Raw genomic sequence first — 16524 nt, 5'->3', positions numbered from 1 at the left:
TAAAATAAAATAAAAATTACTCTACATAAAAATAAAACTAATAAGAAAATAATTTTAAAAGAAAAATACTTCACGGTATTGACCCATGGTATTCATGTGGAATATAACCTATTTAAAGGGCGAAATTAAACTAGCAAATATCTCCTTTCAATCTCAAGAAATTTGACCCTCTCGATGTTTGGTAGATCCAAAATTAAGATAAATCTTACTTATATTAAAACTAGAAAACCCCTATTTCAAAATAAATATATATCCACATAACCAATCTTTTGAAAACTTAAATATTTATAATAAAATTTATACACAAGACATTTAAATAATATAAATTTAAATTTAAAATTTAAATGAAATTATACTCATATAATAGTTTATTTAAAAACTAATATAACGGAACTAATTTAGTCTTTAAAAACTAATATAAAGGACAATTATAATCTTTTTTTTTTTATGTTATTGGTTCATAGCGTGAGAAAATAATTTATTATAAATACATCCTTAAATCCTTCCTCGATTGAGTATGATATCAATGGGTTGTTTCTTTAATTGTGAATTATGTTACGTTGTAATAGAGTTATTATAATTTAAAATAGTGAAAAAAATTTTCCTTACTAATAAAAATAACAAAGTTGTATGATAAATTAGAAAATGTATATAACATTATAAGATTGAATTATTTCTTCATAGAACCCATTTCATTTGGTATCAAAAACCTCATGTATCAATCCTACGAAAGTAAAAAATTGCCCTTCTTGTTCTTTTGTTTATTAATTCATAATTGTATGTAAACGGTAGTCTAAAGGGACTTGCTATACATTGATGTGAAAGGCACTTACTATACATTGTGGCAAAGAAAAGGTGGGTAATGTCAAGGTGTAAAAATATAAAAATAATAATATAGTTACAGTAAATTTTTTATTATATTTATTAAATTTTGTTAAATTTACCAATAAAGGAATTTAAGTTTTCTCAATAATTCATAGATATAAAATTACAATTTACAACTAATTCAATATATAAAAACTAATATGGATGATAATTTATGAGCATCTTTTCAGTGTTACTAGTACACGAGGTAAGTAAATAATTTATTATCATTAGATCTCAAAACCTTCTATGATTAAATATGATATCGATGCTAAATATGATATCGAATGGGTGTTATTATAGTTATTGGTTATTTTATATTTTAATACCGTTAATATAATTTAAAATTCATTAAAAAATAAAAAAATATTGGTTTTACACTTAATAGAAATACCAAATTATACGATGAAGTAGAAAATATAAAACGTTGTAAGATTGCAAGTTCTTTCTTCCCTTTTTAACATTTCAAAACGGTTAGAACAGTATACCTCTAGTTTCAAAGCATTGTGAATCTACTAAATAAAAAAACCTTTTGTAAATTGATGAGTCCAAGTAGTATAACTGGTCCAGAAAAGGTTTCTTTAATACGGCCATATGTGTTTGAATTTCATTACACTACTAAGCGTGTAAGTCAGAAGAGACATTTGACTTCGAAAACCAAAAAAGACATTTTAATAATTAATAATTTTATATATATATTAACTTTAGATTTATCATGCGATTAAATTTTAAGTTAAATTTTAGAAAATCCAAAATTAAAATAAATCTAAGGTGTCTAATTATAATTATACTTATAATTATTAATTATTAATTTTACTTATATTTTATGTAATTTGACAAAGTCAAAATGTTTAATAGAACATGATATGACATTACAACATATTTTTCATAATAAGATATACTAGAATGGATAAATCTTAAGACCTAATTAAAACAATAATGATAATATTCAATTTCACTCAAAATAAAATACATAAACTACACAATTAATTAAAAAAATTAAAATAATTAAAAAATGTTAATATTCTTTTAATTACTATGAATTATTATTTTTTTATTATTATAATTTTATTTATTTATTTTTTAACATGCTGCCATGTTAAATTCCATTCCATATATATATTAAAAAATGGAAAATATATAAAATTTTAAAAATAAACTAAATTTAGAATTTCAAAATTTCAAAACTATTTTTATTTTGAAATAGGATATATAAAAATTCAATTTAATTATTAATAATGATTAGATGAATGATAGAGATTTAATATTCATGGAATATTCTTATTATTAGTAATTAGAAATTAAAGGTTGATATTTATATCAAAAAGAGTTATGTCCTTTTTTTTCTTTTTCGTTAAATTAATTAGTCAAGAAAAATGTCATATAATCATCATTTATAGTTTTTTGTGAATGTTATATTACTAAATCATGGTATTGCAACAAAGCATATTTACATGTTAGAAACTCCATGGGCTAGTATGGCCTTGTTACATATCTATCTCTCTAAATGTATATCATTTATTAATATTTTTTATAGTGAGTATTATTAACAACAATTTAAAATGAAGTTACAATTTACTAAATTTTTATGTCAATAGGCATATCTCTTTTAGAATAGGTCTTCTAAAGTTTTAATTTAATTATCAACAATTATTAGGTAGATGATGGAGATTTAATATCCATGGAATTGCTAGAATATTTATAGTACTATACATAGATGTTTAAGAAATTGATTGCACACCAAAACATATTTTGCATTAAACACAAATATAAACACATCGATTATTGGTTTAATATATACTTACTATTTTAAACCAATAATGAATATGCTAAACACAGATATAAACACATCAATTATTGGTTTAAGATATAATTACTATTTTAAACCAATAATGAATATGCTAAGTGGATATCTAAACCATGCATCTAATTAGGAACTAATTTCTCTCTTAGATCTTACAAATTTCTAAACAAAGAAAATCACTCCATGGCAAGACAACTAGGAGTTCAATCTCCAACACCTTCCCTTAATGAGTCCTTGTCCTTGATCTTATTTTATAGAAAAGTCTTCATTAGCTTATTTAATCATTTTTTACATCACATAGTGTGAATTCCATCAAGTTGTCACTTAACCCTTGTAATGGTGTAGTGGGCGAGATGGATTCTTGTGTTCCACTGGTGAATTTTAGAACCACATATATCCCAAATTCAATTATTGAAAAAATTCATAAATTGTCACATAACCTCACTAGAAGACCACTCTCATGACTAATGAGGGATATTTCCCTAGATCCACATCCTCCAAACTAACTAGGCAATCATCCATGCTAAGTTTTTACCTCCACTAGATTTCATGACAATATAAGTGCTTCCAACCATAATTAATTCTTTGTTTCATCATTTATTTAAAAATAAAAAACCAAAAAACCAAATACAAACTAACAATTGACTTCACTATATTCCCACATGCCTCTAGCTATTTGAAAATATTTTATCCTTTCTAAAATTCCAATGGTCATTCCAATGTGAACTCATTATCAAAATTGACACTTCACTATTCACTCTAGGTGGGTCCCTTCTCACAACAGATAGCTTCACCCTTTCACTTCTCCTAAAGATTAACCACTAATATGAATCCCTTCCACTTTGTAATCTAATGAACTGCATAAAAAGAAAGGTGCAGAGAGGATTCTAAAACAATCTTGGGGGAGTGCACTAACCAATTATGATTTAATGAAAATAGAACTGTTGTTGTTATTTCTCATCTAAGAGAGGTGATTTCACTAAAGGAATATAATATGGAGAGTATTTAGGATCAATTGTAAGAGAAGTGATTCAACAAGAGGAATATAATATGGAGAGTATTTAGGATCAACTCAAGTGTGTTGAGGATGCTTGCTACAGTAGTGCAGCGCTGCTACAGTGATGCTACAGTAGTGCACTTTGTTGAGTCTCTTCTCTCTCGGCCTTGCTGAGCCTCTTCTTCCTTGTTGTTATGAACTCAAAACTATGAGTAACTTTTCACGCACTCTTAGACTTTCATAACAGCACTCCTGTCCTTCCACGGTCTTCGACGTCCCTTCAGCAGCACAAATTAAAGTACACAGTACTCGGAAGCAGAAAATGAAATAACACTCCTTATTGATCTCAAAATGGATTATAGTAATAACAAATCCGTTCAAACCAGAGTTTGACTATGTTTGCATTTACCAGACTTGAGTTGTCCAATGTTGAACGAGCTTTACTGGAGGCTACCTGGCGAATACACAGGCTTTGTCTGTGAACAAAGACTCAACACACACATATACCTCGACGCTCTAATGTTCTGGCCACTTTAGGTTCTCACCAATGGGTTACACTGATGCACAGGCTTCTCAGAACAACTAAAGACTTGAGTTCTTTACGTGATGCAAGCAGATCAAACAGATCATCCGCAGTTGTATAGTAGGAAAAGAGCTCAGACTCCAAAATACAAGACTTACAAACTCACAATGACTAACAAGCGATGCCCAAATGAGCCTATACTCCTTGCATATATAGCAAAAGGAGGGGACAACCATTCGACAGTTGGACTGGCAAATTGAAGTACGAAGGAATCTGTCAGTACGAGATGCGGTTCAATATCCACCAAAATTTAGAGAAGTGCTCTGAGTCTCGTGACTTATGGAATCAATCGTAAGAACTTTGTACATTGTGGATGCCTTTTAACCAGTGAAGGCCCATGAGAAAACTCGTCATGAATAGTCCTCATGACTGGACAATTGTACAATGTGGAGCTTTATTGAATAAACCCATGGGAACCAAAAGTATTGGGGCCATCAAGGGCCATTATTCCAAGATAAACTCTGGGATATAATGTACCATCGCAGGCTTTGGTAAAGATCATTCTTACATTCATAGGTTTATTAAGCACAAATTGGTGTTTTATCTTTGTCATTACCAACCATTCATCATGACGGCACATGAATTGTTGTAAGATATGATGGTTTGGGTAATTATACATGTGTCTTAAATCTCTAAATGGTTCATGAATACATTCCATGTTTTTTTTTGAAAACATTTATCACAATTTAGGTGGAAATAGGCCTCATAGTAGATTCGATTAATAGTTGTATGATTAACACCATAGTCATCCCACCAATCCTCTAGCCATTTTGACTGTCATGATCTTTGTGTAGTTCTGATAGTTCCAAACTTAAGCTTAGTGTAGTGTGCCTCATTTCTTCCATCTACATTAAGCAGATCCCACCATAGCTACTTATAACCTGCAAAATCAAGCACTATGTCAGGGAAAATAAGTTTAGGATCATTTTGGGGCCATAAGACTGTATTAGTAATTGGCCATTCTATATTCCGGACTCTATTTATGGTGAAGTATCTATGATATATTTTTCTTATGTCACCTCCTTCATTCCATATCATTGCTGTATCTTTAAAGACATTTTGTAGTACTTCTTCTGCCCTCTGTGCTCTGACCATATTATCTGAGTAAATCATGTCATGTATCCATTTATCTCCTTTTGGGAAGACTCTTACTTTCGGCGCAAGATGAAGGAGATCGGTGTGTGGTTGTATATTACCATCCAAGACTTTTTTGCTTTGGAGCTACCATGTGGGTTTCGAATTTTTTCTGTATTTAGTCCAACTTTGATCTTAATTTATTGTTTTGAGGACTTCTTGGTTTTGGTTTGGATCCCATTTAGTTACTATGACCATAATATGATCTTGTTCTTGACACTGGATGTTTTGAAGGTGTTCCCTAATTAAAAAGTCAGGGAGACAATTTTCATTACCCTTTATATGTTCAACCTGAAAATCAAAATTTTCAAAAAATGCTTGCCATCTTGCGAATTTAGCTTCCCCAGGTTTTTTGATATTTTTTTGTCAAGACTTTGTTTAATGCTGATGCATCAGTCCTGTTCTATTGATAAGATGAATTTCAAATTTATTAATGCAATTCCATGCAGCTTTAACTTCTTTTTCAATGGTGGAATAATTCTTCTCAGTAGGGTTCCATGTTCCTAAAGCAAATTGAGTAATTTTCTCTTTTGACCCTTTTCTTTGTTTCAAAATACCTCCCCAGCCAATATTGCTAGCATCTGACTCCACGATTTTGAATGCAGCATCATTTGATATGTATAAGATGGGGAGATTTTTACCTTAGACTTGATATTTTGTATAGCTTTGGTATGAGCTGGAGTCGAGGGTCCAGGATTCTTGCACTGATGTTGGTTCAACAGACTTTTGTCCTTTGTGCAATCGTGATAGAAATTACTGACATAATTGAGGCAGCCAAGAAAATGCTACAACTGAGTCTTGTCGGTTATTATATTTGGAAACTTGCTCGAAAATTCAAGAGCATGCTTCTGCAGTGAAATTTGGCCATTAAAAATATTGTGGCCTAAAAACTTAATGGAGGTTTGGAAAACCTCAATATTCTTCTTACTTAGGACTAAACCATTTATTTTGATGGTATTTACAAAGATTTGGATATGCCTAAAACGATCTTGCAAGTTCTTGGAAAAGATCATAATTTCATCTATGTACATGATTAACCAATCAAAGAATGGCTTAAAAATGTTATCCATCACCTTCTGAAATTTTGATGGAGCATGTTTGAGGCCAAATGGCATAACATTCCATTCATAGTGCCCTGCTCGGATACTGAAGGCGGTCTTAAATTTATCTTTCTCTGAAATGGCGACTTGCCAAAAACCTGATTTCAGATCAAGTTTTGAAAATACTTTGGCTCCTGCAATTCTACTAATCAGATCACCCTTGTGGGGGATTAGATATGTATCATCTGATAGTACTACACTAAGAGGCTTGTAATTTATGACTAGTCTCAGGATTTCTCTAATTTGTTATGATCTTTTATTGACATAAAACCCATAGCAGTTCCATGGATTGGTTGATTCTCTGATCATTTTTTTTTCTAGTAGGTTCTAGACCTCTTTCTGGCAGAGTTCTCTATATTCTTTATTCATTGGGATTGCCTTGCTTTTACAAGGTCTGCCTGTGTATTCTGCTTTGTATGGGAGCTCAATAGAATGTTACTTCATGTGCCAAAATGCATTTGGTTCTCGAGCGCAACATTCATTTTCAATCTGGACTTTTAGCTCTGAAATATTTTTCTGTACTACTGGAGAATTTAACTACTTTGAGATGCTGAGAGTGGATTTTAGATCTTTTAAGTCTAATAACTTGGCTTATGCTTTTTCCAATTCCTTCATAGTTTGGACCATTGTCAAGATTCTTGGGGTCGATACATATGGCAATTCTATCCTTCTATATTGGCCACTCGAAGTAGGAAGAGTGATAAAATATCCACCTCTGCTGTTCTTTGTTCTGTATGAACCATGAGGTTCTACAAAAACTAGAAAAATGCTTCCTAGGATGTAATCAACTGGGACGTCAACAATAGAAAATTTCAATTTTATACAATGTTTGTCAAAACATATAGAAACTTTGGGAACTTCATAACTCGACATCTTATTGCCTAGACTAATAACTTCTCTTTTATATGCCATCGAAAATTTTTCTAGGATAACATTATTGTTGAGTATATTAACATCTGCTCCAAAATCAATAAGTGCAGTCAAATTAAAAATTTCATTCTGTATACAAATTTGTACCTATACGTGATGTTGTTGATACTTGACTGCGAGTATCTGAATTTCTTGAAAACCAGAATCACTATCTTTTATTCCTTCATAGATCTGGAAATTTGCTTTATAGTAATCTTCTAGATCAAATTCTTCTTGTGGTTTTGTTTCTTTATGCATTTTTCCTTTTTCTAATCCTTGAACCTAAATTTTTAGCTGGGAAATTTCAGATTTGAAATTATGTATTTCATGGTTTACTTCCCCCAAAGTAAATGGGCGGACTTTGTCTTGTTGTCTTTGTCTTTGAAAAGATTTTTCATTTCTTGCATATGAGGCATCAATAAAAAGTGCCTTCTTACCAGAATTTTTGTTGTTATTTAAAATCTTTAGTTGATCCATAAAGGCTTTTGTGAGATGGGTCTTCATTTCTCCATCCTCCATTGCATGGATCTGAGATAAGATTTTTATTTCATCTTCCTCTATTTGAGCCATAAGAACTTTTTATTTGAGTTTCTTATACTATGCCTCTTCTTCTGAAGATAATTCTATAGAATCGGATTCACTGTCAGTAAAAATGCATTTAGAATTGTTTGAAACTGAGAAATTGCAGGCATTAGCATGAAGATTAATTTCTTCAAATTCTTCAGATGAATAGACAGGACTATTATTTGAATTTGAGAATTCATCAAATGAGTACAACAATTCTTTTTGTTGAATTTGGGGGTGATCACCAATTTTAAACATTAGGACAATGCCCCGTTCTATGAGATTTGGACCCATATTTCATGCAAAAATATTGGGTCTCAGTCTTGACTTGTTTTAATTTTTGATTTTGTTGCTGAGATTTCTTGCCACGATTCTTTTTCAACTCTTCTCCTACAGGACAGTTATTTGCAATGTGTCCTGTTTGGCCACAGAGCCAACAAGTAAGTTTGTTCCACTTTTCTTGTTTATGACTGTGTATGTGGATATTAGATGGTCTGTAATAGTGTGTTTTTGGGATATAGCTGTAATATCCTTTTCTTTTGTGTTGTGCACGGGGCCTAAATTGACGCCTTTTCTTACCGAATCTGTTATAATTTTTTCTGGTTGTGTGCAGCTTTTCTTTCTTAGCTCTTCTTTTGAGCTTCCTTTTCTTAACTAGTGGATCTTCTAGAGATAGGCCATATTTGTTACAAAAAGATTTGTTGTCCAGAAATCTAGATAGCTTTTCTAATGAATTATTTACCTTTGCACTAGTACAAAGGCAAGCCAATGTTTTAGTAGTCAAACTGTAAATCTGTCCCCATGTATAGGACTCAAATGTCATCTGGAAGGCTTCTTGTAATCGAAGATAGTCTACAAACTTTGATGGAAGTGCTACCAAGTAAACCTATTTCCAAAATAGATTTTTGGAATCCTTTGTCTCATATATCCTCTGCATCCAGTCTCTATGGAAGCCTTCATATTGAGAGATCTTGTAACATTTGAGGTTCATTATAACATCTTCATTTTTATCATCTATATCAGCTTCTGAACCACACCAATGTTCAACGATCATGGAGGTGAGAGCTCCAATCATATTTTTTTGGACCATCCCATCTGGATTGTGGATTATGTTACCTTTCTCATCTTTGAGTAATTGATCTTCCATTTGCTTAATCAAAGCAAGAGAGGATTCTGTTTCCCACCATCTCAGGAGTGTGCGTGTAAAGCATTGGATAATGGTATTACAAGCATCTACCTCATGTTTTCCTCTAAGACACAAGATTTTATACTCTGTGTACATCATATCTATTAATTCTTTGATTTGTCCTACACTGAGGTTGTCTATAGACCATTCTCTATGAGAATCAGCAAATAATGTGTGACTTTCTGGAATTTTACCCTTGCCATGGATATCAGATGTAGCATACCTAGTGTATTGACTTTCTAATGGCTTATATATAGCTAAAATTTTTGTCTTCTCTTCTTCTTTAAATAAAGCTGAGAATGTGATATGCTCATATTTTTGTGTTTCTGCAACCTTAGAAGATTCTTCTTTGTCTGTTTCCTCTTTTGTTTGTTGGGATGTAGACTCTTTGGGGAATAAGAATGGAAATTTGTCGATGGGTTTGACAGGGTCTTATATTCTCATAGATCCTTTGTGCATAAATGCTGCTGGAATTGTTTTCTCTATTTTGCTAATAGATAATTTCTCTACTTTATTCACCAATTCTGTTAATTGACTTGATGTAGAATCAATGTGCTCTACCACTTTTTCTTCTACGTTCTCTAATTTGTCTAGAGATTCTCTCATAAAACTCTTTACGATTGAATTATCAAATCATACTTTATCTAGAGCACTATTTACAGTATTCAAGGAAACTTGTATAGTATCAAATTGATCTTTGACTATGGAAGCTTTGGTAACATTCATTTCAAGGCCCTTCAAAGTAGTATTCATCTAGTTAAAATGCTCTGCTATTTTTTGAATTCCGCGTTCAGTGCCTATTACATTATCATCCTTTAAGACTAAAGGAACTACTTTGGTAGAACTTTGTCCTTCTCCAAGCACAATTCCCTTATAAGGTGGAAATGTGGTTGGAGTCGCAACCTTAAGGCCATGTAGAGCTTTCCAGAGATGTTGGGATGGAGAGGATGTTGATGAGTCAATCATTAAAACATTAGCAGTCTGTCTTCTTCCTAACCATGTATAGAAAGAAATCCAAGTATCAGTGGATTCCATGTGTTTTTTCCATTCTACAGACAGTGTTATTTTCTGAGGAACAGTATGACTACTTCCAAATTCTTTAGTTTTGGGGTTTGTGAAAATATCCGAATTCAACATTGCTTTCATCCATTTTTCTGGGATTTTGGTTTTTGGACAACCATCCATAAGCGTAAAGAACTTATGCATCTCTATTGTACTAGGCTTTTTACAATCTTTCGGAACTCGACCAAATCTGGAGTTGGGAATCAATCATTTTGATTTTTCAAGATAACCAAGACCATATCTTGGTTTTACTGGTCTCATATATGGAAACAATTCTGTAAGCCTTGGATCTTCTTCTTCTGAGCGAGGAACTATACGTATCATGAGAACATGCTCAGATTCATGCAGGAATGGAATTTTAGAGCATTTAGGATTTGGATAGGTAGTAACAGAAATAGAAGGAGGTGCTTCACTTGTTTTGGGATTATGGTTCTCATGTAGGACCAGATTTGCAAGTTGGCTTAAATTGATAATATTTTGTCATTGAAGGCATTTGACTGCTAAAGAATTAAAATTCACAGGTTGGGCTAACTCAAAAAGAGAAATATTCTTACAAGAATTTATAGAGGAACCGGAGGAAGCAGTATCATCCAGTTCTAGAGAAACATAAAAATGAGACATTCTGCAGTCTTCATCAATCGTTTTTCTATCAATTGTGGATCTACGGGGAAAGGAGAGAATGGCTTTGGATGATTCTTCATGAATATCTACGGAGGATATTTTCTTAACAGAAGGAGGCTTGGGATTTGACACAACCCAGTGTTTGGGGAAGGTTAGATCTTCCCATTTGATTGTTTGGTGCTCAATCTTCTGGTTTCTTGCATCTATGATTATGACAACACTGTCTTTTGAATCCTTGCTTGGGGCATGCAAAACTGCTGCATATAATGTATTAGTATGTCTAAAACACCCTTGGTTCTGGATTGCTATATTATGTCATTTTCATTTCATGTCAAATCCAGTGGTCTGGATTTGTAATTGAAGGATGTCTTTTATGGTTTCATCAAAGACATAAATAGAGAAATTTGGATAGCAATCAAAATATACCGGCCTGTTTGATAGAGGTGCCACTATCCCACCTATTAAGGAATCTGTGTATTTATTGTGGGTAAGGTCACAGACAGTAGCTAATACAAATGTATTTAGACCTTGACAAGTAAGTGCATGTATCCCTATTCTTATACAACCCAGATGAAGATATTGAGTTTTTAGTGGATTTGCCTTGGCCTGTAATGTTTTGGGATCAAGGAGGGATATACTCTGTACATAGTCAGAATTTTCTTGTATCTGACTTATGGAATCCTTTATACTAATATGCATAGCAGCCAATAGATGAAATGCAGACAGATCTGCATAGAGTTATGAAGCATTAATGATAGGTAACTGCCATCTAGCAGTGGGTTGACTTTCCTCATATGCAAGTTTCGAGAATTAAGAACCCGACTGGAGGCAATGGTGAACATATCCTGCAAGGGATTTTCTTGAGTGGATTTTTCACACTCTTCAATGAAATGAAACAAATTTGTGGAAGGCATCCATTATACACTGAAAAATAAAAGAGTGATATTTGTTGAGTACTTACTAGGTGAACCAAACATTACTGACTCTGATACCTATTTTGAGTAGGGGCTTCAACGAAGCTTGCTACAGTAGCGCAACAGTAGTGCAGTGCTGCTACAATAGTGTGCTCTGTTGTGTCTCTTCTCTCTTGGAGAGTATTTAGGATCAACTCAAGTGTGTTTGGTTTAGCCTACATAACATAAATGATGGCTCCCATCGAATATATAGTCAAACTAGCACAGTAGAAAACAAAAATCAAACCCAAATAATGGCCAAAGCATAAACGTGGGGATTCCATAACATAAGAGCATGGAGTTTGTAGGAATCTATGATCGATTTTCCATCTGATAAGACGGACTCCGAGAAGAGGCCAACAATGAGAAAAGCCCAAATAAAACATAAAATATGGAAGCGTCTTAAGGGCCACTTCCTTTTTTAGCAACATGACTATCATAGTTTGAATGATTTTAATGGTTGAAAAGCTTTTTTCCAACAATTTCTAGCTGTTGTGATAGGGGCATTGACATGTAATGAAAAGACAAAAAGCTTCACTCATTTTAAACTTGTGTATCAACAAAAACCTCAAATTTCCTTCAATTAAGATTTTCAAATGCAAAATTTGGTTAATGTGTGTTCCTGAATGTCAAAGAGTAACTCCAAATTTGGCTTCCTCCTTTCACCTATTGACAATTGTAATCTTGTGCCTACGCTTTTGCTATGTAATAAAAAAATTGATCTCAAAACAAAACCATACAATGGATTAATGACTACAGTTAGTGATCATATATAACAAACATTTCCACTAATAGTGACGAGATCTGCACACAGAAAAACCTCACAAAATAATATATTTTTGCACATCTACAACTCATCTTAGTTTACTCCTATAGTGCACTAATCTCACATCTCTCTCACATATACCTAGCCCCTCTCTTAAAGAAGTTAACCGAGAGCTACTTGCTTTGATATCAATTTAAGAAACTGATTTTAGACCAAAACTTATTTTTCATTACATTAAATACACATATAAATAAAACAATAATTGGTTTAAGACATCACTGTTGTCTTAACTACACAATCATATTTTTACCATACATCTAAATAGAATTTAATATCTCTCTTAGATATAACAAACTTCTGAATAAAGAAAATAACTCCATCACATTACAAGGAGGAGTTTAATCTCCACCATTAAGAATATTTTTGAGCTCTCATATTAATTTTTTTTAGGATTATAATAATAATAAATTTTTAATTTAGTTTTTTTATTTAACTTTTTTAGTCTTGCCAATGTGAGATGTATTTTGGATTAACTATTTTGATACTTATGATAAATTGATGACTATTAGCATTTACCAACCATTTAATCTATATGGATATTCTAGGTATAATTATCTTTTAAAATATATTATAAAGTAACTGTTTTGATGTCTATAAAATTCACTAGTTAAATAATATGATTACACTGGTTTCAATTATTTAAAAGAATACTAAAACAAATAAGAATTGAAATATAAACATATAAAATAAAATATTAAAACACATATCCTATTCTTTGTGACAAGATATAATTTTTACATGTAGAATAATTATCAATCTAAATAATTTTGAAGGTGTTCAAGAGGGGATACATGGAAAGCTCATGAAGATTTATATCATCACATATATAGATTTGAACATAACAAAACACTGTTAGTTTAACAATTTAAGAACAAATAGTGTAGCCATATAAACTAAATGGCAAGTAAATGTTGATAGACATTGACAATAAAAAAATTACCCCATCTCACATTGTTCTCCTTAAAAATATTCATAAAAATGAACTAAATTACAATTTTGTTTTAATAAACAAAATTATTAGTATTAATAATTATGAGGGAAATCATATATGACTCTTCTTTTTTCTTTTTGTTTCTTAAGTAATGTGAGTCATGAGATGACTCCCAGTTATTGATGGTCGCTTTATATGACATTTTTCAAATTGTTCACCAAGTAGAGTGTGTCTCCACAGATTTAAAGCCACCATGACAAGAAACACAATATGTGCCTCTAACGCTTGAGCTCAACTCCTTCGACACTTTACCATGAAGATTCTTAACTTATAAGTATTTTGTTAAAATACCATGTGCCAATACCATGACTTATCAATAGAACATACTTAATAGAACACATGTTGTTGAGACATTTTACTAATTAATTAATTTAAGATAAATTAGTTAAAATATAATTACCTTGAATAAATCTTAATTCTTAATCGATTATATTATTACAAATATTTTAACATATTCCATAGAAGTTAAAACTTAATCATCCACTTAATAATTAATAATTAATATTTTCAAATACTTTTCTTAGAGTAAACATAGTTATAAATATAGTTATAATTATAATTTTCTATATTATAATTAATATTTCATCAGAGTTTATGAACTGCTGAAGCTATCTTCGTTAAGTTAATTCTACATAAATATCCAATTACGTAGCCGCACGTGTGCCCATTTCTATCTCTCAAGACAAACGGAGAGTGTACCTCTACATTTTTTCTTTTTGAAGCGGAGAAAAATGGGAATTAATTAGTTTCATTTGAGAGATTGCCCTGGTTACGCTAGGGGTCTTTTATTTTGGTATTTGAAAAATATTTGAAGCGGAGAAAAATGGGAATTAATTAGTTTCATTTGAGAGATTGACCTGGTTACGCTAGGGGTCTTTTATTTTGGTATTGAAAAATATTATTTTGGTGTTGAGAAATTATTTTATAAATTCGTTTTGACTTAATCAAATTATATAAAAATATAATATAATTATTAAATAATTTAATAATTATAATTAATAATAAACATTATTTAATAATTATAATTAATAATAAAATATTTATTTTAATTTGAGATTTATTAAATATTTAAAAGAATCAATTATTTTTAATATAAACATTTTTTTCATAATGGAAAAAATAAATCTAAAAAATATAGATATTTACTATTTAAGTTATCAATAAGAAAAAAATTAAATCCCTTATCAATATTATTTATATATTTTAATTTATAGAAATAAATTATATTATATTATATTAATATTAAAAAACTCTAATCACTTTAACAAATTTTTTTAATTATGTTTATCATAAAAATTAATTATAAATAATTTATAAAAATTTAACGTAAAATATGTTAGAGCATGTACCTTGCATTTATTTTAATATGTTTGAGATTATTTAGTTAATTTATTGGTAGAGTTTAACTACTACTAAAAATAGTGTATTTTTTCTAATTAGAAAATTGTTTATATATTCTCTCCAACCGTTTATTTATCACTTGATGTAAATATTCTCTTAACCAATAATTACGTGTCCAAAATAATATTTCTATCTAAAAAAACCCTTATTCATGAGTAACTTTATTTAATGAACATACATGTTTATATAATTTATTTTTGACTCTGGCATTGGCCAACTCCTTCACGATAGAGCCGGGGACATGGCAAGGTTACTGTAGTGTGATGTGGATTTCTCCATCTAATTCATATACGAAGACACGCTAGCCTCACGAGGAATAAAGTTGTTGGTTAATATTGACGTGAAGCATCGTCCAAAGCGTTCTTGTTAATGCTCCCACACGGACGGACAACGAGTGACACACGACATAAATTCTAGGCCAAGAAAAATGAATGGTAAAGCTATGGTGTGAAATCTATGGATGTATGGCTAAGTCAAATAAGGATAGATCGTGGGTTGAAATATATGAGGTTTATGCATGTAGCATCAAAGAAGAGAGGAAAGAAAGCTGGTTGCAAGTAATAGCATCAAAGCAGAAGAGAAAGAAAGCCGGTTGCAAGTTTCATAGCGATTGATTTTTTTCTTTGGTATATTGTATTATCGGGTTAATCTACAGTCAGATTTTCTACAGAGGTCTCAAAGCGAGATTTGTAGAGAATTTGCAAAATTTCTACATGTTTCTTGCCTCTTCCCCAACTGTAGAAGCTCCCTGATTATTAGAAACGGTCTATGTCCTGGTATGGTGAAGGAAGTTTTTATAATAGTTGGGTTCCCCATAACCCCAACACTATAGAGGAGAATTTTGTGACAAAATTAAATATGGCTTGCTTGATGCCTTACTTTGTCCAATTTCATTTAGTACTCGAGCTTTCTATTAATTTTTCCCCACAGGTTGAGTTTGATTTTTTCTATGTTCTCCCTTATTTCCAAGAGCTTTGTTATGCTTCATATTCACAAAATTCCTTTGCCCCTTCTTACCTAATCAACATCTATTGGTCACCCCCTTTTCCTTCATCTCCTTGTATCAGATCTCGGCTTTTCATATTTCCTCGTCCATCATTCTTGGGTTATCAAACTCTAGGTTTTCATTCATAAAAGATGTCATGCTAATGTCAAAATGATGCACCTTACCTTTCTCCTCCCAGAGATAAGGAATGTACCTCAGTAAGGAGGTGAATTTGGTTATAAATTCGTCTATGGTCTGCTGACGCAATTTCAAATCATGGAATTATTTCGCTTTCTCATCAAAAAAATATTCGGTCAAGTACTTATATTTCATATGCTTTTAAAAACTATTGCAAGTCACCTCTTGTTTGTCAATAATTTGAACTGTTTTGATCTCTTCCCACCATAAGGTGGCCTTTTCCTACAATTGATAGATTTCTAAACGAGCCTTAAGATTTGTCATCATATTCATAGATCTGGAAACATTTGTTCATGTTAATCAACCGGGCTTCTACAACCTTTTTTGCTTCCCCATCAAATGTGAG

This window comes from Pinus tabuliformis, chromosome 5_1 (genome assembly GCF_031772625.1).
Source record: "Pinus tabuliformis cultivar Carrire ecotype Pingquan chromosome 5_1, CPIR1, whole genome shotgun sequence".
NCBI lineage: Eukaryota > Viridiplantae > Streptophyta > Pinopsida > Pinales > Pinaceae > Pinus > Pinus tabuliformis.
Note: the sequence above shows the minus strand (reverse complement) of the source record.